The 20,902-nt window shown below is 44.6% G+C and overlaps 1 protein-coding gene and 1 long non-coding RNA gene across 2 annotated transcripts in view; one reads left to right on the forward strand and one right to left on the reverse strand.

Moving 5' to 3' along the window:
• Positions 1-1,223: 1,223 nt before the first annotated feature.
• Positions 1,224-12,371, reverse strand: LOC123283998 (uncharacterized). Its single transcript, XR_006524828.2, has 3 exons — positions 12,233-12,371; positions 1,394-1,498; positions 1,224-1,300 (listed from the first exon to the last, which is right to left on the reverse strand). It is a non-coding gene; the product is annotated as an uncharacterized lncRNA (long non-coding RNA).
• A 794-nt stretch (positions 12,372-13,165) lies between these two features.
• The window catches only part of LOC123283962 (large ribosomal subunit protein uL15m-like), a 63,869-nt gene continuing 56,132 nt past the window's right edge, over positions 13,166-20,902 (forward strand). The window contains 1 exon segment of the mRNA XM_070480915.1: positions 13,166-13,297. The gene's annotated coding sequence lies outside the window, so the exon portion shown is untranslated.

Genomic DNA, 20,902 nt, shown 5'->3' on the forward strand with positions numbered 1-20,902 from the left:
GACAGCCGCTTTCTATCCTAGATACTCACGTTTTAACAGACACTCGAGATGAAATGTCAAGACTTAAAAGCCTAAGTGTCTATTTGTGTAGTGTAGGGTAGAAGGGAAACCATAGGAGGTCTTTGCAGCATCTCTCAACTCATAATGCAAACATAGCCCTGTCTTCAGAAGGACCGTCCTTGGTCTTTGGTGCAGAGTAGGGCATGTCGCAGGTGGCATGAAGGACAGGTTGTAGCAGCACTATCCTCACTCCAACAGAACTATCTCACTGGACATGACCCCGTGGGTCTCCAAAATAAGTTACTGAACATCAAGAAAAAAAACTTTCTTGAGAGGGGCAATTTTACCGATCAAGGGAAAACTTCTGAATTTTCGCATCTTATAACAAAGAAATGATATGTCCTCTTCTATCCTAATGAGGTAGCATGGGTACTTCCATAATAAATACTTTTCATTTTCAGTTCAAACATGCTCAGCTGCTTTCAAAAACCAAAAAACCAAAACAGAAACCCAGGCATGTAAAATTAAGTGTTTTAACTTGATAAAGTACTAACACAGCAGTGGCTTCTAAGGGAAGAGCTTTCAAACGAAATGATCACTTTTGGTAATGACCGTAGAAGATGGTGCTATCGCTGTGAAAGGATGGAACCAATCCAGAACGAGCCAGCTTTTGATTAATGACAACGGAATTGAATCAGATGCCAGAAATACTCACTTGGAAATCAAAGTCCCATCATCATCCCTGGAAGCATTTCTGGAACTTTCCCTTTGGACACAAATTTTTGTCTTCCAAAGGAGCAGACATAATACAGAGCAAATAGCAGACAGAGGAAGATGAGTCCCAGTTTGCCAGGCACCAAAAGGGAATTAGTGCCCCTGAGTCACATCTCTAGGAGCCCCACTGGGTGAGGGCTTTCACCAGGACCACACATGTCCACTCAGCAAGGGGAGTCCTCAGGGATGTTCACCTTACTCCCCAGCCCATCGAAACTGAAACAAGACAACCCAGAGAGAGAGAGAGAGAGAGAGAGAGCACATGTTAAATTCAATGAGTTGGGGGGCCAGCCCCACGGCAGCGTGGTGGAGTTCCCGTGCCCTGCTTCAGCAGCCCAGGGTTGGGATCCTGGGCAGGGACATGGCACGGCTCATCAGGCCATGCTGAGAGGGCATCCCACATGGCACAACCAGAAGGTCCTACAACTAGGATACACAACTATGAACTGGGGAGGGGAGGTTGGGGAGAAGAAGAAGGGGAAGAAGAAGAAAAAGATTGGCAACAGATGTTGGTTCAGGCGCCAATCTGGAAAAGAAACAAAAAAAATCAAATGAATTGCTCACGTAGGGCACGCAAAGCGTCTAACTGTGAGGTGCAACAATGGAAAAACAAACTTACTGGCCTCCTGGCAGGAACCTTGTTCTTTAATGAGCACAGGCCTCGTGCTTCACTGTCTCATCCCCTGGGAGGATGCTGTTTGGTGCGATAGAGGATGAACTTTCCCTGCAGAGGTAAACATGCATTTGTTCTTATAAAATCAGGATTCTGCTCTCTACTTTCATATCTCAGTTCTCAAATATCCACTGTGATTATAATCATTTTACTATTATTTGAGACAATTTCAAAGGTTACACAATATGCAATGAAAAGAATGTCCTAATTTGTTCCACAGTGGCCTGAAGGGAAAGTCACCAGACAACAGGCGGGGAGGGAAGGCTTACTTCAGCAGCAGTTTGAACAAAGGGATCTCGGAGGACCTGACGTTTTGAACTGAAACGGAGTATAGAGTAGGAATACGTGTGTGGATCCTGGGGCGGAGATGAAGGGTGACTGCTCAGTGTGCTGGCAGCAGCAGTGCTTGTTCTGTCAGGTGGTTCTGAGAGTTTGCGTTAAACATCACTCCCTGGATGTCAACTGTAGTCATCAGACGAGATCGGAGACCGAGAGGTGAAGGGGTGTCTAGTTGGCGAGGGGGAGTTAACAGCTTCCGTTGGAAATATGTTTGCTTAAGGTGCCTATAACATACACCTGTAGCATTATAGCTCAGAAATAAGATCTGGACGTGGTTTTTAGACATCGTCATCATAGAGATAACAGTGGAAGGCATTCAAAGAATAGAAGAAATGCACAAGAGTACTGAGACAACGTAGGGTCAATGGAGAGAATAGGGCTCACATTGAGTCCTGAGCTTTCGCAATAGTGCTGTGTGAGAAGGACCCTGTGAAGGACACCAGGGAGTGTGAGCTGGTTCACAGGCAGTCAGGAGCCTGAGATGTCGAGAAACCGAGGACAGGGAATCATTCCAAAAGACAATCGTGGCCCAGTTCTGCGTTTGTTCCAAGTAATAGAAAGATGCAGAAACACTCTTTGGATTTAATTATGGGGAGATAGCTGTGATATTATCAAGATTGATTAATACACAGACCATTGGTGATTCAGTAAGTCTGAAGTGTGGGGGAGTGAGGAGATGGTAATTCCATGAACACTGATCTTTCAGGTTCATTGTGAAGGGGAAGGAAGACATGGGGCGAGAACTAGACAGAAATGGGTTCAGGAGAGGCTGTTGTTTCAATAATGAAGAGATTGAATGAGTGAAAGGAATTCGATGGGGGAGGGGAGGGGAGGTTGCTAGTAGAGAATATGACATTTGGACTCAATAATAAAACTTCTCTAGAGAGGAGGAAGAAGGGAGACAATTAGGCTAAACCAAGGATCAAGATGAATTTTCAATGGAATCAGGAGAGGAGTCATTGATGGTTAAGAATGGTGGGATATTTGTAGACTTTGTGGCAGTGAGCTCAAGTATTTCTTGTAATGATCTAATTCATCAACATAGTAGGAGATGACCCCCTTGGTGGAAAGTGAGAGGAAAGGTAAGAAGTTTTTAGATTCGAAAGGCTCGGTGAAGGTCTGAAATATTTATGAAGCATGGAAGGATGCATCAATTATCAAGGCACCGTAGGATGTAAAGGGAAGGAAAAGGAGGACATTACGCTTCTCTCCTGTCAGGATGTGTGTCTGCTGGCACAGCCTGAGCCAGCAGCTGGGACGGCTGCTCCGTGTCCTGAGAAAACAGGGTCTGAGGTGGAAACCTACACCGTGGAGCGGGCCGGGCAGTTCTTCGGGAGATGTGCAGTGACATGTGGAGAGCCCGCGCTGCTCAAATCACAGCCTAATTTGCTAATGACATCTGAATCCCCCAATACACAAACACACACTGTGGTAATGTCTGGTAACACCAGCTAAATTGACAGGAAAAATGTCACAGCTCAGTGTCATAAGTGGACACTGAGCATCCTGGCTGCTAGAGTATTTCGGGTCTTCGTTGTTGTCAATCTGGATGTTTCAGACATGCATCTCTCTTCTCACCACTGAGACTGTGCCTGTCGCCTCCTACTCAACCTCTGAGGCCCCACTGTGATGCAGTCGTCTTCCCTGACGCTTCCTCCTTGGCTGGTTCACTGTGTGCTCTCTGTGCTCCTGACGGTTTGCCCCTCTTTAGAGCTCTTTGCACGTGGACCCAGAGTTATTTCTTTACCCTGCATCTTTCTGGCTGGTTTGTGAGCAGGGTCTGTCTCTTATTCATCTTTGCAGCTCTGTTCTTCCACACAAGAATGCCAGCAGAAGTTGAGGGACATACCCTAAAGGGAAGACTTAGTGATTGTATTATTGGCGGTACTTTGATGTTTTGTTTTGATTTTGGTGAGGGTGCTAGAGGGTGGACTGCCAATCAGTGCAAGTCCCAATCACTCAGTGCTCAGCTTATTATTTTGACTTGAATTTTACTAATGAGTTTGTGTCATTTACTCAATGTACAACATGCTTGATTGGGCTAAATGAGGAGAATTCCATAACTCAGGACCTGCAGGGAGGCTGATGCATGCACAACAATCTGCAGTACTGTCCCCAAAGTGGGATTACACAAGTCTGGGCAAAGTCCTCGGAGGACCAGGAGAGGGGGCCCAAGGAGGATGTGGTTGAAAACCAGAACAGTGATGACATTGCTTCACATTTTGCTGCCTTGACACCCTCAGACCTCAGGGCTTTGCTGTCTATGATCATTCTCAGAGTGCTGGGAAGCCCGTTAGGTATCGCACTACTGCCGTCCCCACTACTGTAGATTTTGGTAGAGTGTTTACCTTGGCTTTAATTGTGTCTCTACAGAGCCAGCCACCTGGTGGTCTGCTCATGTCGGGTCACACTTGATATTTAGCCTTTTGTGGTCAGAGACAGCGCTGTCCTGTGTATTCATTCCTCTGGGGCCTAGAACACAGCAGGTGTCCAATCACTAGGTGGAAGGCATCCATCCTCACAGAGCCTTCAACTCTGTGCTTTGTAATTGTCGACTTTAACAGAAAGATTTGAAAGTACAGTGCTTCGCAGTAATTTTCTGATATTGTCAAGAAAGACTGTCCCATCAAGAATATGAAGCGTATCTTTATGAAGTGTCTTTACTTGAATGGGGATTAAGTTGGCTGCCCTGGAGACATTTTCCTGTCATTTCTGTTCGTCTACTTGCTAGTTGCATTGTATCTTTGATAAGTACTTTCTCAAGATATTGAGCAGTGTTTGCTAAATCTTGACTTCTGTTTCTTTTATAGATAGTCACTGATGATTTTCCCCCATTCCTCTTGGTCCAAAACTCTTTCATAAAGAACAGATTTGAGTATCTTCTTATTCACTGTGGAGGCTTTTGTGGTCATGATGTATATCTCATAGACTAGACCTCAGGGATATTATGCTTTTGATTAAAGATGAGTATTTATTATATTATTATGGTGTATGTAGGAGGAGAAACATTGAGAAGGAATGATGGTTTTCAGTTTCTCAGGTATGTGTATATATATATATATATATATATATATATATAAAAACATATATATTGAAAATTTTGGGGGCCGGCCCAGTGGCGCAGTGGTTAAGTTTGCACGTTCTGCTTCTCGGCAGCCTGGGGTTTGCTGGTTTGGATCCCAGGTGCGGACATGGCACCGCTTGGCAAAAGCCATGCTGTGGTAGGCATCCCACGTATAAAGTAGAGGACGATAGGCACGGATGTTAGCTCAGAGCCAGTCTTCCTCAGCAAAAAGAGGAGGATTGGCAGTAGTTAGCTCAGGGCTAATCTTCCTCAAAAAAAAAGTTTCTTAATAATGAACGTGTTACTTTTTAACTCAGGATAAGATAAAATTTAAAAAAAGAAGCTTGTTTATGATATAAAGGTGGAGTTGAGAACTGGCATATAATGCAGGTAAGTCATACCCAATGGAATTTACTGCAGAGCCGTGTGTTTTCATCCCTCCATTGACAAGGTGGACATTCACGCGGGTCCAACTCAGGCTGAGTTTGCCTGGTGACCAGCTCTTTCTTCTGACCATCACCTCTGGGATGTGAGTTGTTGTCAGTGGCTCTGCTGTGGGCACCAGGGCCGGTCACAAGGTCTGCTGCAAGCCCAGGAGAGTCCCCCATGATCCTGCTCCAGGGCCAGAACATCAGCATACTGGTGACTCCATGTGGCTTTGTTTCCTGGGTGTATCTTGTAGGTAGCCTTGTAGACTCATCGGGTCATATTCTGGTCCCTGGAATCTATGACCACGTGGCTCCTCTTACTGAAGAGGAAAAAAAAAAAATGTACGAAGCCATTGACCTGGACCTAGAAGAATACCGGAATAGCAGCCAGGTTAAGAAATTTCTGTTTGACACCAAGGTATGATCACAAGCTGATGGATAATCTGAACAAAGAATGATGGTAACAAATATTTTCCCAAGGCTTAATTTACCGTGTCCTGTTTATCTGCACATCTTAGAACTGAAAGCAGATGTTAATTCCAGGGGGGACTTTCACTTTCAAGGCCACTTCCCTGTGGTCTAGATCAAGCAGACCTTTATCTGGGGTCCCACTGGCACCGGACTCAGGCACCTAACCGTGGAGCAATTGCTCATTTCACAGATGCGTTTTTCCAAATCAGTTTTCTGGACTCAATCCCAAGCCGGCCTGCAGCCGGTGAGCTGGGCTCCCTAATTGTTTAAAGATTGAGAATAGTCTGAGGTTATTCCAGCTCCATGACCCTAATTGTTCATTTTTCTAGACAAAACCAAGAGACTTAGGGGCTAATCTGTAGACTGCTACGTCACTGCTGCCTTGGTGTAATAAGCAGACCCAAAGCCGAAAGCGTTACTGGCAAATTTAGATTTTTTCCTTTTCCCTTCTCCTCCTCCTCCTCCTCCTTTTTAAAACGCTTGCCTGCTAGGGTGTTTGCTAGCTATGGCTGGTTCCTGGGGGAACAGCCAAGAGAGGGAGAAGCATGCAGAAGAGAGTGATAGAGTTTATTATCATGAAGCGTAGCTCTTCCTCAGACTAGCTCTACAGCGGCCATAGCAAGATTGAAAACTGGCTCAAACATCTGCAGAGTTCTTTGAAGCCTTCTGAAAAATAAAATACATTTAGCACACAAATTATCATTGCAATGACTGGGATAGAAATTTATAACTGAACCCAAGTTTCTGAAAGGGCCCCTTTGCCATCTAGTAACTGCAAACTTCAGCGACGAGGGGCCCTCGCCAATGGGAGTGGCTTGGGCAGGCGAAGGCAGCAGAGATCTCGTGTCCTGAGGGGAAAGTCCACTTGTACTGTTTGTCCAGACATATCTAAGTGAGGCGATAATTAACTTGCCATTAACCGTGTCACAGATGTACAGAAATTGGTGATGCAAGCAATACAATTCAACTGAGTTTTAATTAAACATTCTTTCATACAATAAAATACTTTTATTTCAATTTAGGAGGAAATTCTAATGCACCTATGGAGGTACCCATCTCTTTCTATTCACGGGATTGAGGGCGCCTTTGAGGAGCCTGGAGCTAAAACAGTCATAGCTGGCCGAGTTGTAGGAAAATTTTCAATCCGTCTAGTCCCTCACATGAATATGTCCGTGGTGGAAACACAGGTAACAAACGTGCATTGTTCTTCTGTCCAGCAGCGCCGTTCCTGAGAGCCACATGCCACACAGTAGTGAGCAACTCAGTTGTTAGCATTGAAGTATCACTTTTTTCCAATACAGAAGGGACTGGAACAAATGTCAAGAAACCAATAGGATTTTTGTTCAGTAAAAATCTCTTTCCTCAATTATATGCAATTACAGTCATCAGACAAATAACCATTTGGAGTTGGAGTGATGGGAAATTTTTGAAAACTAAATGGTGCATAAAAAGGCAAGATGGGTTTTACACACAGACGGAGAAGCTACTTGTCTACGGCTGGACTGAGCCGGAAAATCTTTACCCCCAGCGTTAGTTTGTCCATGATGTCTGAAATCAACCCCCTGAAAGCAGCCACCTTAATGAAAACGTTTGTGTCTGGAAGGAGGTGTGTGTCTGAAGTATCGACCTATCATCAGTGCACCTCAAGTTGCACAGAAGGTAGACTCTGAGGAAGGGAGCTCAAGGAATACCTCGGCGCCCTCTCTCCATCCACTGTCCGCTTTTATCGTCGTCTTAGCGCTAATTACATTCTCAAAGATCCTCCTTCCCCTCTGCGTCCCTCCGTTTTTTTGTTTCCATCTTCCTTCCTCCTTCCCTTTCTGGATGGACTGTTCCTCCTCCTCACAGCACACACTTTACATGAGCGCAGGATGGTCTTCGTCTTGCTCACAGCTATGTCCCAGCACCTAGAACAGTTCCTGCCACGTGACAGGTGTGCCTTAAATGTTTGTCGAAGGGATGAATATTTCAGAGTATGGAGTTTTTCTCTGGTGGATCTCCATAATGGCAACCGGAATGGAGCCCAGGGGAGAGAGAAAGATGCTGTCAATGAGCCTCCTTCACAGCTTAGCGTGAAATTGCTCCCACTTTTTGGAAATTTCCAAGTGTGTAATGTTCCCAAAATATTCCTTAAGATACTGATGAGTCCAAAAAGAGGGATATTCAAACTGAGAAGTTCTACTTGTATTGTGTTTCATAATTACCTCAAACATTCATCATATTTGTATGACCCACAATATCATTCAAGGTTTCATAATTACCCAAATTCATAATAAGCCGACATTAACAGTGAGACACTGTGGTCGGGGAGGGGTGGGGACAGGAGGGGGGATTGGAGGGTCTCGGGAGGGGTGGGAGTGAGAGCAAGCATTCCTCACACTGGGCGCAGCTCTCCGTCCTGGAGACCCGGCTCACTCCGCGTCCTCCCTGTGGAAGAGCTGAGGGAAAATCAGAACGCTTGAATGCGTCAGCTTGGGATTCCAATCAGTTTCTTGATACAAGGCTATGAGAGCTACTCAAAATTTTCTCTTACAACTGAAAATGTTACCTTTAGGTAAAGCAGCATCTTGAATATATATTTTCCAAAAGAAATCGTTCCAACCAGATGGTTGTTTCTATGGCACTAGGACTACACCCACGGATCGCAAACGTTAAAGATAATCAGTATCTTGCAGCAAAAAGAGCCATCAAAACAGGTTAGACTTATGCTATTTTGATTGCTGGTCTACACTGGGAACAAGGGGTGGTACCCCGTAGGGCTGTAGATAAAGCAGACACTTTTAAAACTTCACTGTGGACTCTCCTTTTATATGGGCCGCATTACTGATGGTAAACGGTGTGGTTCAGGGCTCTTTACACACACTGTCTCATGAATCCTCCCAACAGCCTTCCCCGGGGTGCAGATTAAGGCGCGAGGAGATTAAATAATTTGCTGGAGGGCACTCAGCTAGAAGTAGCAAAGCCGGGGTTCAAACTCACGTTCTGGAGACCTGAATTTGGGGGAAAATGATGGACTTGGAAACCTCCCAACCCTCCTTCTGCAAAACTCATGGAAATATTGGCCGATACATAAAAACTTTTAAAAGCACAGCTGAACTTGCACGAAAGTAAAGGAAGTCCTCTGGGGTTAAAAATGAAGAAGCTAAACTGTGGTGGAGCGAGCAAGCTGGCACCGCGCTGCCCTGTGGGGACTTGCTCTTCCCGGTCACAGAGGTCTGGGTTTAATGGCCTCCAGACCTCCTTGGAGCACTAACTCTCTGCGTCTATGAGTACAAGGGACACAGACATCAAAAATTAGAGGACAAGTCCAACACCGAGAGCCCTACTTCTCTACACAATCATCCCCACTGCCCTCAATTGTAGCAGTATTTTACCAGTAAACTTTGGGGGTGAAGAAAAGAGGAAGAAGAGTTAGGAAGTTAAATGGAATGCCAGCTGAAGAGAGATGTGTCATTGAAATGTCAAATTCAACAGTAAAGACACGAAGTACAGGAAAATGCAGGAATGCATAAGGCACCTTTTTGTCTGTCTGTGTGCTAAACCAGTCCTGCCAACAAAGGACAGTCGTCTGCCACATAATGAGTTTTTCGTCAACAACGGACTGCATGTATGACAGTGGTCCCATAAGATTAGCACCATATCACCTAGGCGTGTGGTAGGCTATACCACCTAGGTTTGTGTGAGTACACAACAATTAAACCATCTAACAATTAAATCACCTAACGATGCATTTCTCAGAATGTATCCTGTCATTAAGCAATGCACGAGCGTACATCATCTTTATTCACATTCACACCTTGCTCTGTGGATCCAGAAGACACGGCATGTTCTCTTTTGTGTCTTCATTTATTTTTCATTCCCACTCCATCTCTGGCAACTTTCCCTATAGCCTAGAAGGTTTCAACTCATCTCTTTCTAAACCCCAGGATATCCATTAAAACTGTTTCCTGGGATACCTTGAAAGTTGAGTACAAACACTGCAACATTCAGGTGAAAGTTGAGTACAGCGATTTATTCATATGTTGGTTACAAAACACCAAAGAAATGTGTTCCTAATATTTAATAGTAGTGTTTCTAATACTTAATTCGTGAAGCAACCATAAAAGTAGGTAGGTACATCTTCTTGTGGTACTCTGGCCAAAAACACGTGACCTCTTCCAATCGTGAAAAAACGTCAGATAAACCCAAACTGAGGGACATTTTACAAAACAACTGATCAGTACTCTTCAGCAGGGTCAAGGTCATGAAAGACAAGGGAAGACTGAGAAACAGTCACAGACAAGAGGAGACTAAGGAGCAATGACAAAATGCAGTGTGGGATTCTGCATTGGATCCTGGTACAGCAGAAGGGAAAGAGTGAAATTCAAATAAAGTCTGAGTCTAGTTAATAATATTATCCAATGTTAATTTCCTATTCTTGATAATTGTACAATAGTTATGTAAGATGTTAACATTAGGGGAAGCAGAGTAAGGAATATATGAGAACTCTCTCTGTACTACTTTTGCAACTTTTCTGTAAGGCTAACGTTAGTTTAAAATATTATTTAAAAATATTTTTTAAAAGTAGATAATAGTAAGTAAGGCAACCACAGTTTTCTTCTTGACTCTATTGACTATTTTAGAATATAAATTGCATGATATCAAGACGCTTACTTATCCCAGCCACCAAATTTCATGGTGGGAAAAAAAAAAAAAAGAAAGAAAGATAAAGTGAACACGACATTTGCGGAGATCACTGGGGGTAGTCTTCTCATTAATTTATTCAATGCCTTCTTTTCCTGTGTTTCAGTGTTTGGAACAGAACCAGATATGATCCGGGATGGATCAACCATACCAATTGCCAATATATTCCAGGATGTCATCCAAAAGAGTGTGCTGATGCTCCCGCTGGGCACTGTGGACGATGGAGAGCACGCGCAGAAGGAGAAAATCAACAGTGAGCAGGTTCTTGAGGGGGCTGATCTCTCAGTGTGCAAACCACAGGGTGTCCACATCAGTAACCTTCCGACATGCTGCGTATTGTAGATTGAATTTATGTCATCAAATCTTCCTGTTTAAATTGTAGACTACTTTTCCTCCATTATTTGAATGGAAATAACAGTTTCTCTTTATTTCTTCTTTTGTTAGGTGGAACTACATAGAGGGATCCCAATTATTTGCTGCCTTTTTCCTAGAGATGGCTAAGCTGCATTAACAATGACGGGAACCTTCCAGCTTACATCTGAGCTCCTGACATATCCCCTCTCTCACATCCCTGGACAGCAATAGAATCTAAATATCCAGAGAATTTCTGTCCAGTAAATAATATTTTCCCTCTTTAATACGTCTTTGGACATTTGGACCAGTAATAAACTATTTTAAAGGTAGAGACACCGGAAATGGCTTAATGTCTCTGTTGCACACCTCTCTAAAGTCACAGCTACCTTCAACAACTTGATTTCCCCAAGTCTGGCCGCAGTAGTCCCCGGACTGGACTCATTCTGCCCTTCCAGCACAAGGATGGTTCTTCGATTAGACTTCTCTTGCCATTTGATTGGTGGAATTGCTCTAGTTTGCTGTGTCCTGAGGTGCTCAGGACACATAATCATTCATCCACTGACTGTCAGTACTTATGTCACCGTTGCTTTCACCACACATTCCTTTTATATTGTTAATAAAAACATTGGTCTACCCCACCGACTACCATGATTTCCCTGGGGGTTCATTTTCAGATGAGTTATTGAAGCGTGATACATATTAACTTCTTGCCTCCCCTTCACTTTTTCCTTTCTTGAAAAGTTTTGAAACAGAAATGACCAATATTCACACTCTTATGCCATTTGCGATTCCTTGTGAGAAGATGCGTCTATCTTTATTCTAAGCCTCTTTACCTTTGCTGTGAGTGACGCCAGCCCACCGCCCCTCCTGCATCCTGTTCTGTCTCACTACCCCATCGGTAGAGGCCACTCTCCCTCTGACACCTGCGCACATGGAAATTCACCACAGCAGAATCAGCCCTGATGGAATTTCTCTCACCCCGTTGGAATTTTACTCAGTGACTACATCTAAATAGTTCAAAGCTTTAAATAGCATCAATTTTAGACAGAGAACTGATCAACCTGACATCAGTAACACATCCCAAATTTGAAGCTGTCAGCTCAGGTTGCATTCATCAGTCATTTCAGTCGACCAGCTTGTTTGGCTCGATTGGATTGGATGGTGTAAACAAATAAACAAAAGCATGTAATTTTTCTACAGCTAAGTATAAGTAAACAAATCACTTTAGTCTTTATGAATTCACTATTTAAATAGCATTAATGGAGAAGAAGTTAAGGGTTTATTAAAAATGTTTCTCTTATGATTCCAAATAAAAACAAAGTGCCACACATTCCATCTCTTTGTGGGTGCTTGAAATGTCAGTTTTAAAGCTTGCTGCGTCATGTCTAAAACGGCTGGATCATGGGGCCAGCTTACCCTGCCTCTTGTCACAGAAACGGGACCCACCTGTGGCCTCAGCCTCGCTGAGGCATCCATAAGGAGCCACTTCTTCTCTGGTGCTGGACAACATCAAGTCCTCTTGGTTAAATATTCGCAGGTGTTTGGTACTCTTTACTATTTAAGCACAGTCCATGCTCGCCAGATTTGGTTGAATCTTGTGAGGTTTTCAGATTCCGTGGACCTACCTGATGTATTTGGCAGAGGTCCCAAGGACTAACTGTACACGAGGTTTCTGACGCCAATTTATATTTTAACAAGGGTGTTCATAGTAGTCAATTAACAAAAGTTGGTTGTAAAATAGAACCATTTCTGAGCAAGGGAACATCAGTTTTACCAAGTCACCAAATAAGAAGATGTATTTGCTGATCTTCATTCCTGCTGAATCTCTGAGACCTGCAGTGTCTTGGTCAATTATTCAGCTGCCACCAGGTGAGGAGAGGAGGAGGACGAATGAGGTCATTGAATCTAGGAGATTCCAACCCTGGGATGCCTGAGTCCAGAGCCGTGGTTTTCTGCCTCCCCGGGTCATGATGGGTCTCCCCAGCTCTCATTGATGGGTCCACGTTTTCTACCCAAACCCAAGCCATGTGGCTACCTGGGTCTTGCTGTGGTTTGGGAGCCAGATAGGAAGTATTTTCCAGACAGATTACATTCAGAGGGGTGACAGAAATCCGCCCAGTTATTAGCCACAAGACCAATTAACTAGTAATAAGAAGACAAAGAGGTTGGGGATAGAGAAATTTAAGTATTTGCTTTAAAAAATTTTACCAAAGAAGCATATGCACATGGATAAAGATGACCACCCAGTGATGACTCCAGGGATGGAGAGGGAGGAGGCGGCATCGCCCGGGGGTTACCCGCTCGGGGAGCCGCTGGAAGCGCCAGGTGGCCTTCCCGGTCAGACGCCGCCAGCCTCTCAGCCTGACGCGCGTCTCCCCTTCCTTAGATTGACTCCTTCGGCTTTCCGTTTTCCTCTTGGGGAGGGGTGGGCTTCCGGTTTCATCTCCGGAAGACGACGAGCCGGAGGAGTCAGTCCGAGGGGCCAGCAGGAGCGATTCCGTCGGCAAACGGGTAAGTTATTCTCTGGTCGGGCCGGGGGGGAGGTTTGGAGGCGGGGACCGTGCAGCGTCTGCGCGGGGCCTGGGGGCGGTGGCTTGAGGGCTCGGGCCGGGCAGCTGGGCGCCGGGAGTCCCGCTAGGGCCCTTCGCTCTTCCTCCCCCCTCCTCCCGCCGCCTCCGCCCCTCCCCGCTCGCCGGTCCCTCCGGACGCCGCCCAGACTCGCCCGACGCCCGCCCGCCGCCCGCGCGGCGTCGCAGCCGCCCTGCCCTCGCCGTCACCTGCTCGCTCCGCGAGCCGTGCTCCCGGGGACCCGGCGGGCCTCCGTTTCCCCGCGGGCCCGGGCTCTCGGCGCGGGAGCGGCGCCCCGGGCGCCCCACGCACCCCTGCACGCAGTCGGGGCGCTTCCGACCGCCTGGCTTCTCCGACTGGAACGCGGGCGCCCAGGCGGGGAGCTGCCCGGTGTCGGTTTCTAGTCCGGGCGGTGGTGTCCGTGGCTGCCCGCCCACTCCCTGTTTTCCCCAGCGCCCCGATGCGCTGCTGCCACCCGCGCCTCCTTCGGTTGAGGATGCTGGTGCCCGAGAGCACCACGCCTGGAAGTGGACGGTCCTGGCCACTCAGGGTCCCGCTGCTCTCAGCAACTAGCGGGAGACCCCAGGCTGCCGCACGTCGCTGTTGGCAGCAGCGGGATCGTCCCTGGAGATACCCACCTCTTCCTAGTGGGCGAGCACGGCCTGAGGGTGCGTGCCCGCTTTCTGGAGCTTAGTCGGGGGGAGGTGGGTGCCAGGAGCTGCTGACCCCTGCGGTTGCGTTGAGTCTTGAATAGCCTGTTTATTGGGGTGGGGGGGTTCTGGACTAGGACATCTTGGCAGGGTTGGCATCTGTGGACACATATGTAGGATTATTTTCTAGGTAATCATAGCCCGAATGGTGATTGTGTCGGGACTTTACAGTCCGTGCCGGTGGAACTAGTTACAGTATGCACCTGGTTTGCGGTGAAGCGTTAGTCCAGATGCAACACTGCCTGGGGAAAGTCACTAACACGTATTGATTAGAACATCGTTAGGACAGCTCATTTGATGTATACTCTGTAGACTTCATGTAGCACGGCAGCCGTGTAGGGTCGGAATTACTATTCCCTTTTCACAAACTGAGACTAAAGTTAAACAGTTTGACGAAAGTTAAGATCAGGATTAGCGTCTCAAGTGTTTGTGACTCATTGTTTTTCAAGTTTGCTACATGTAAGGTTACTGACTCCTGCTGGCACGTGTGAAAAACACTGAGGCAAGGCTCTCTAGTAGCTGGTGTCTTCTTGCGTGACATGTAAGGCAGGTGTGATTATTACTGATAATACAGTGGCTCCTGGTGCCTTTTTTAAAAAACCTGTTTATTTTGGAATAATCTCAGATTTACAGAAAAGCTGTGAGATAGCACAGAGAGTTCCACTTGTATTCAGCAAAGCAGAGTGGCTCCACTTGAGCAAACTGCTTCATGCCAGTCACCATTCTAGGTGCTGGAGAGAGTAACACGCTGCCCTAGATGATTTCAAGGTCTGGTGGAAGAGACAGATCCATAAACAAGTATAGTGCCTTTTGCTCAGTGCTGAAGTGGAGAGAGGGGAGCACAGAGTAATTTATGTCTGACTGCCTGGGAAGGAGTGGCGCGAGCTTGCAGGATACAGCATTTGAGTTAGGTCTCAAGGATTAGTGGGTATTCACTTGATTGATGGGACATTTCTGCCCACATTCATGCTACCTAGGTTTGTGTTCGAAGAGAACTCTCTAACCTTTATAAAGCGGACTCTTCTTATTTGATTCTCCTCTGTCCGTCTTTCTCACATCTCCTCTGAGAGGTTTTTGTCATAGTTTCCACAGGCTGTGAGAAGAATCGCGGTTTATAAATCCATGACTAGGAGATGAAATTAAGCTGTGTTTCTTAGTAATGGAAGTATCTAGATCTGTACGTTTTAAAATTCTTTCTCTTTCATAGTTGCTGAGTACTTCAGTGGTCTGATCACACACATTCTTTATGCGAGGTTGGAGCACAGTTCTTCTGAACTGTGCCCACAGCAGAGGCGTATTTTGAGTGAGTGTGTTGGTCGTTGTGGGCTGCTCTAGGAAAACACCATAACCCCAGGTGGCTGAAACAACCGTCATTTACTTCTCCCAGTTCTGGAGGTTAAGTCCAAGATCAAGGTGCTGATTCCTGGTGAGGGCTCTTCCTTGCTTACAGCCAGCCACCTTCTTGCTGTGTCTTCACATGGCAGCGATGGAGAGAGAACTCTGGTCTCTCTTCCTCTTCTTCTAAAGACGCTGATCCCGTCTTGGAGACCCTACCGTTCTGACCTCATGTAAACCTAAGTACCTCTCAAAGACCTCATTTCCAACTACCATCACATTGGTGATTAGGGCTTCGGCATCAAAATTGTGTGTGTCTGTGTAGGGGGGGCGGGGTGCACAATTTAGTCTGTAGTAGGTGGGTTTCTTGGAATTTTTGTTATTATGAGGAATTGCTCCAAAATAGGCTTGATAGAGAACTAAATAGGAAACTGTAAAATTAGCATTTATATGGCTTTTGCTACAGCAAAGTAGTAAACACAATTTTATTTAAAATCAGAAGAAATTATTGTAGATACGTTAAGTCTGATTCAGAGGCTGGTGGATGCCAAGAAGAAATTTTAATTGTTTCATTTGGATGAAAGAGAGAAATACGTGGTGAAATACTGCAGTGGTGTTTTCACTTTTAGGCCTTATACAAATGAATGCTTTCATGGTTATCAAATTAGGGTGTAAGGACTGTGGTAGTGAGCTATTGCAGTTCCCTCACTGATCAGGAGGCTGAGCCCCACAGAAGCTGAGCGGCTAATGCATTGTAGAGGTGAGTGGCAGAGCAAGGATTGGAATCAGGCCTCCAGATTCACGGGGCCAGTCTTTCTGCTGTTCCATCAGTGGTTCTCAAACTGATGGTGCATCAGAGTCAGCTAGGGGGGCTTGTGAAAACGCAGATGCTGGGCTGGGTCTCTGAATCAGCGGGTCTGGACTGGGACTGAGAATTTGCATTTCTGACAAGTTCCTGGGTGATGTTAAAGCTGCTGACTCTGAGGGCACACTTTGAGAACCCCGGCCTTATGTGATGTTGCCTTTGACCTCTTCTAAGAGGCTAGTAAGTAAACGTCTGTGGGTTTATACCAGCTTGACCCTTCCTTGACGTTCAGAGAATCAAGTTCTTTAATTTTGTGTTGTGTACTGTAATGCACCAACAACATAATGATTAGAAGGAAAAATGTACTAGAAATGGAGTATGTTTTAGAGTCATTTTGGCATCTTCAGGGATAATTTTTGGAGATAATTGTAGAGGTCAGAACCGCTTATGCAAAGGGGATACACTTGAGCTCCTAGCAGCAATCACACTAAAAAGGGTGCCGGTATTGATTGCTAGATTGTATGGGAGTGAAAAGTTCCTTCCAGTTTTGTTACTCTATGTTTTTCTTTCTCATTTTGTGTACTGAAATGTTCTTAATGTATCAAAATCTTATCAGGCCCCAGCACAGTTCCATGCCCATAGTAGATGTTAAATAAATATAAGTTGAATTGAATTAAAAAAGATTAATAGGGAAAATGAGGTAGATTATTTATCTGGAGAGACTTCAGTGCCCTAGGAAAGTTAGTCGGCTCTCTAGATTATCCCAATCACAGGTTTTTAGTGAATACTTACAGATTATTCTTGTTTATGCCTTATTTGCAATTCTTGGGCTTTTTTTAGCACAATTATTGGAGGAGGTAGCATATTTTTTTTTTCCTTTTTCTCCCCAAAGCCCCCCAGGACATAGTTGTAGATTCTTCATTGTAGGTCCTTCTAGTTGTGGCATGTGGGACACCACCTCAGCGTGGTTTGGTGAGCAGTGCCATGTCCACGCCCAGGATTCGAAGCAACGAAACACTGGGCCACCTGCAGTGGAGCGCAGGAACTTAACCGCTCAGCCACAGGGCCAGCCCCGAGGAGGTAGCATATTTTATGTAAGAGTTATTGAGTGATCCCCCATATCTCTTTATCATTCATCTGAAATTATTTTTACAAACTTTTTACTTTGAAATGATTATAGAAGTAGAAAAAAATGGCAAAAATAGCGCAGAGAATTCCTATATACCTTAGACCCAGCGTCCCTTTGTTAGCATCTTATGTAACCATAGTGCGGTTATTGAAACCAGGCAGTTGATACAGTTAATCTAAAGTCTTTATTCGGGTTTCACCCCTGATATCTTTTTTCTGGTCGAGGATCCAGTCCAGTAGCCCACACTGCATTTAGTTATGGTGTCTCCTTGGTCTCTTCCAATTTATGACAGTTTTTTATCTTTCGTGACCTTGGTACTTTTCCAGAGTACCGGTCAGGTATTTTGCAGAATGTCCCTCAGTTTGGATTTATCTGGTGTTCTTTTATGATTAAATTGAGGGTTAAGCATTTTTGACAAGAATACCACAGTGGTGAGGTTGTTCCCTTCTCAGTGCATCATATTGGCACATGTGTGATGTAGATAGGTCTTATCGCTGGTGAATGTTAACTTTTGATCTCTTGGTTGAGGTGTCTGACATGTTTCTGTGCTCTAAAGAAAAAAATTTTCCCTTTGTAATTAATGACTCTCGTAAGTTTACTGATTGTAGTGCAGATGTTTAAATGAAATGAATATAGAATGTCAGAATCCTTTGAGCCTGACCCTAATGATGAGATCTTTCTTATCTTGGAGGCTTCATTATTATTTGTTAGATCCGAACGTAGTAGGGAAGGGTAAAGCTGTAGACTTCTAGAAGAACAGTTATTTGTTCAAGAACTTGTACCTGATCTTGGTCAGTCTTAGTCTTGAATTGTCAACAGCGGAAGCTCTTTGTTCCAATTCTTTTTCTGTGGTTCTGCGATCTGTCTCGCATCTGTCTTCCAGTGGATGACTTTCCATAACTACATTGCGTTTCTTCAGATTCTCCCTAGAGCATTTTTGTAGAAGATTTGTGTGCTTCAGTTCATCACAAGGCAGTTGCTCCAAGTATCCTCTTGTTGACCCACTTCCTAGTCCATACAGCTGAGTGTGTGTGTTCTCTTTGTAGACTATGCTGATGAAGTGCTGGAGATTACATAGATACATAGACACATATAAATTGTCTCTATTTTCAAACTGTATATCCCTTTAATATCCCAACAGGAGTCAGTTGGAAGATATGTATGTGGCCTGTCTCCCTCCCCGTCATCCCCCTCCAAAGCTCGTAAGCTCCTTAGAAGCAGGGAACAGATCTCTTTTTGTTTACCAGTCACTTGCTTGGTGCTTGGCATACACAAGGCACTCCATAAATATTTGAGAATAAAAGAATATCATATGTGCATCTTGTTAACTGGTTTTAGAAATTACCAGACTATTGGAAACATCTTTCCACATTAACACAGCTATGTAATCATCATAGTATTCCACTATAGTCATGCCTTGCTTAACAATGGGGATACGTTCTGAGAAATGTGTCAGTAAGTGATTTTATCATTGTGCAAACATCATAAAGTGTACTTTCACAAACCTAGATGGTCGAGCTGTTGACACGAATAATCAATAATCATTCTACAGCGGGGAGTTTTATTCGAGCCAAGCTGAGGACTGCAGCCTGGGAGGGAGTGCAGCCTTCGTAAGTGCTGTGAAGAAGAGTGATTTTTCAGCACCATTGTATACCATTTCCAAACAGACATACATCAAGTGTGACAGGGGTACATTCTTTCAAGGGTTCAAGGAGATACTTTGTTATAGATTAGTACATACACAGTGGGTCAGCATGACCCCAGTGTCATGGGAAAGGACACTTACCTTCAAAAAGTACTGGTGTCATAAGAAGAGAGGCATTGGTTCTTACCTTCAAAGAGTACATTCTGGGGCCGGCTCTGTGGCTGAGTGGCTAAGTTCGCGCACTCCGCTGCGGCGGCCCAGGGTTCGGATCCTGGGCGCGGACATGGCACCGCTCATCAGGCCACGTTGAGGCGGCGTCCCACATCCCACAACTAGAAGGGACTGGAACTAAGATATACAACTGTGTACGGGGGGGGTTGGGGAGATAGCGCAGAAAAAGAAATATTGAAAAAAAAAGAGTACATTCTTTATTTTGGGACAATATACAACGAACATTTGACAGGCTGTAAGTCAGGCTTCTTTGGTTTAAATAAAATTTAGTCCAAATCGCATTTAAACCAGAACGGCTTCCCCATACACCTCAATATATAAAATTTTCTTCTATCATAGCCTCCTACACATGTAGGCTCTGTGGTACTAATCTCATGGGATCGCCATCATCTACGTGATCTACTGTTGACTGAAACGTCCTTAGATGGCGCATGACCGTATATGGATGTGCTGCAGCGGCTTCGTCTGTAACCCATCCTGCGTTGTTGGAGATTAGGTTGTTTCCAATTTTTTCTATTATAAAGAGTTCCATGGTGAATATTCCTAAATATGTATTTTGTTCAGTTGTTTCCTTAAGATAAGTTCTGTAAAGAGTCACTGATAGCTCAAAGAAGATATGTATTTTAAGGCTTTTGATATATTGCAAATAACCCTCTAGAAAGTTTGTATAGATTTATATTCCAGCCAGTACTGTTGAGAATGCTCATTTTGCCACACTTTCCCCAATGCTCAACTTTCAGTTTTTTAGAATAAGACTAAATTTAGAGTTAAAACAATTTTTTTGTGTGTTAACGATTTGCACCTTTGTTTTTCTTCTTCTTCTCCCCAAAGGTCCCCAGTGCATAGCTGTGTATTGTACTTGTAGGCCTTCCTGGTTGTGCTCTGTGGGACGCTGCCTCAGCATGGCCTGATGAGTGGTGCCATGGCCCTGCCTGCAGCCAGGATCCGAACTGGCAAAAGCTGGGGCTGCTGAAGCCGAGTGTGTAAACTTAACCACTTGGCCACAGGGCTGGCCTCTTTTTTTTTTTTTGTGGTATTTTTAAGGATTCTTCCTGGAGTATGGTGGGGTGGGGATCATAGTCTGACTAATTTGCTAATAACCCTCCAAGTTTTCCGTATTGAAATTATCCAGTTTTTGGTTTGCCTCGATGAGAGAGCAGAATAAACCTCAATAAGGTAGGGGTTAACAGGAATCATTATCCTCTCTGAAGTTATAGTTGGTCATATCTGTGGGCCTTAGCCAATAGGAAACTTCTTGAGAGTGGGATACATTTCTAATTCATATCATTCAGAAAAATCAACTACAGGTGAATTAAAGGCTTAAATACAGAAGGCAAAACTATGAAATTTTTGGAAGACAATGTAGGACAGTAATTGTGTGACTCTAATACAAGGAAGAGCTGCTTAAACAGATCACAGAAGGTGTAGACCATAAAGGCAAAGATTGACCGCTTTGACAGCATTAATTTGACAGCTTGTGGTTATGAAAAGAAACCATCAAGAAAGTGAACAGACAAGTCACAAGTGAGAATAGATATTTTCAGTACGTATTATTGAGAAAGGATTGTATCTAGAAAGGTAAACAGTGACAAATCAGTAAGAACAATAGAAAAATGGGCCTATGACCCAAGTAGGCATCTCACAGAAGAGGAAACCTGCATGCAGAGATTCTCGACTTCATTAGTAATGAGGG

Source organism: Equus asinus, chromosome 12, assembly GCF_041296235.1.
Source record: "Equus asinus isolate D_3611 breed Donkey chromosome 12, EquAss-T2T_v2, whole genome shotgun sequence".
NCBI classification, from domain to species: Eukaryota; Metazoa; Chordata; class Mammalia; order Perissodactyla; family Equidae; genus Equus; species Equus asinus.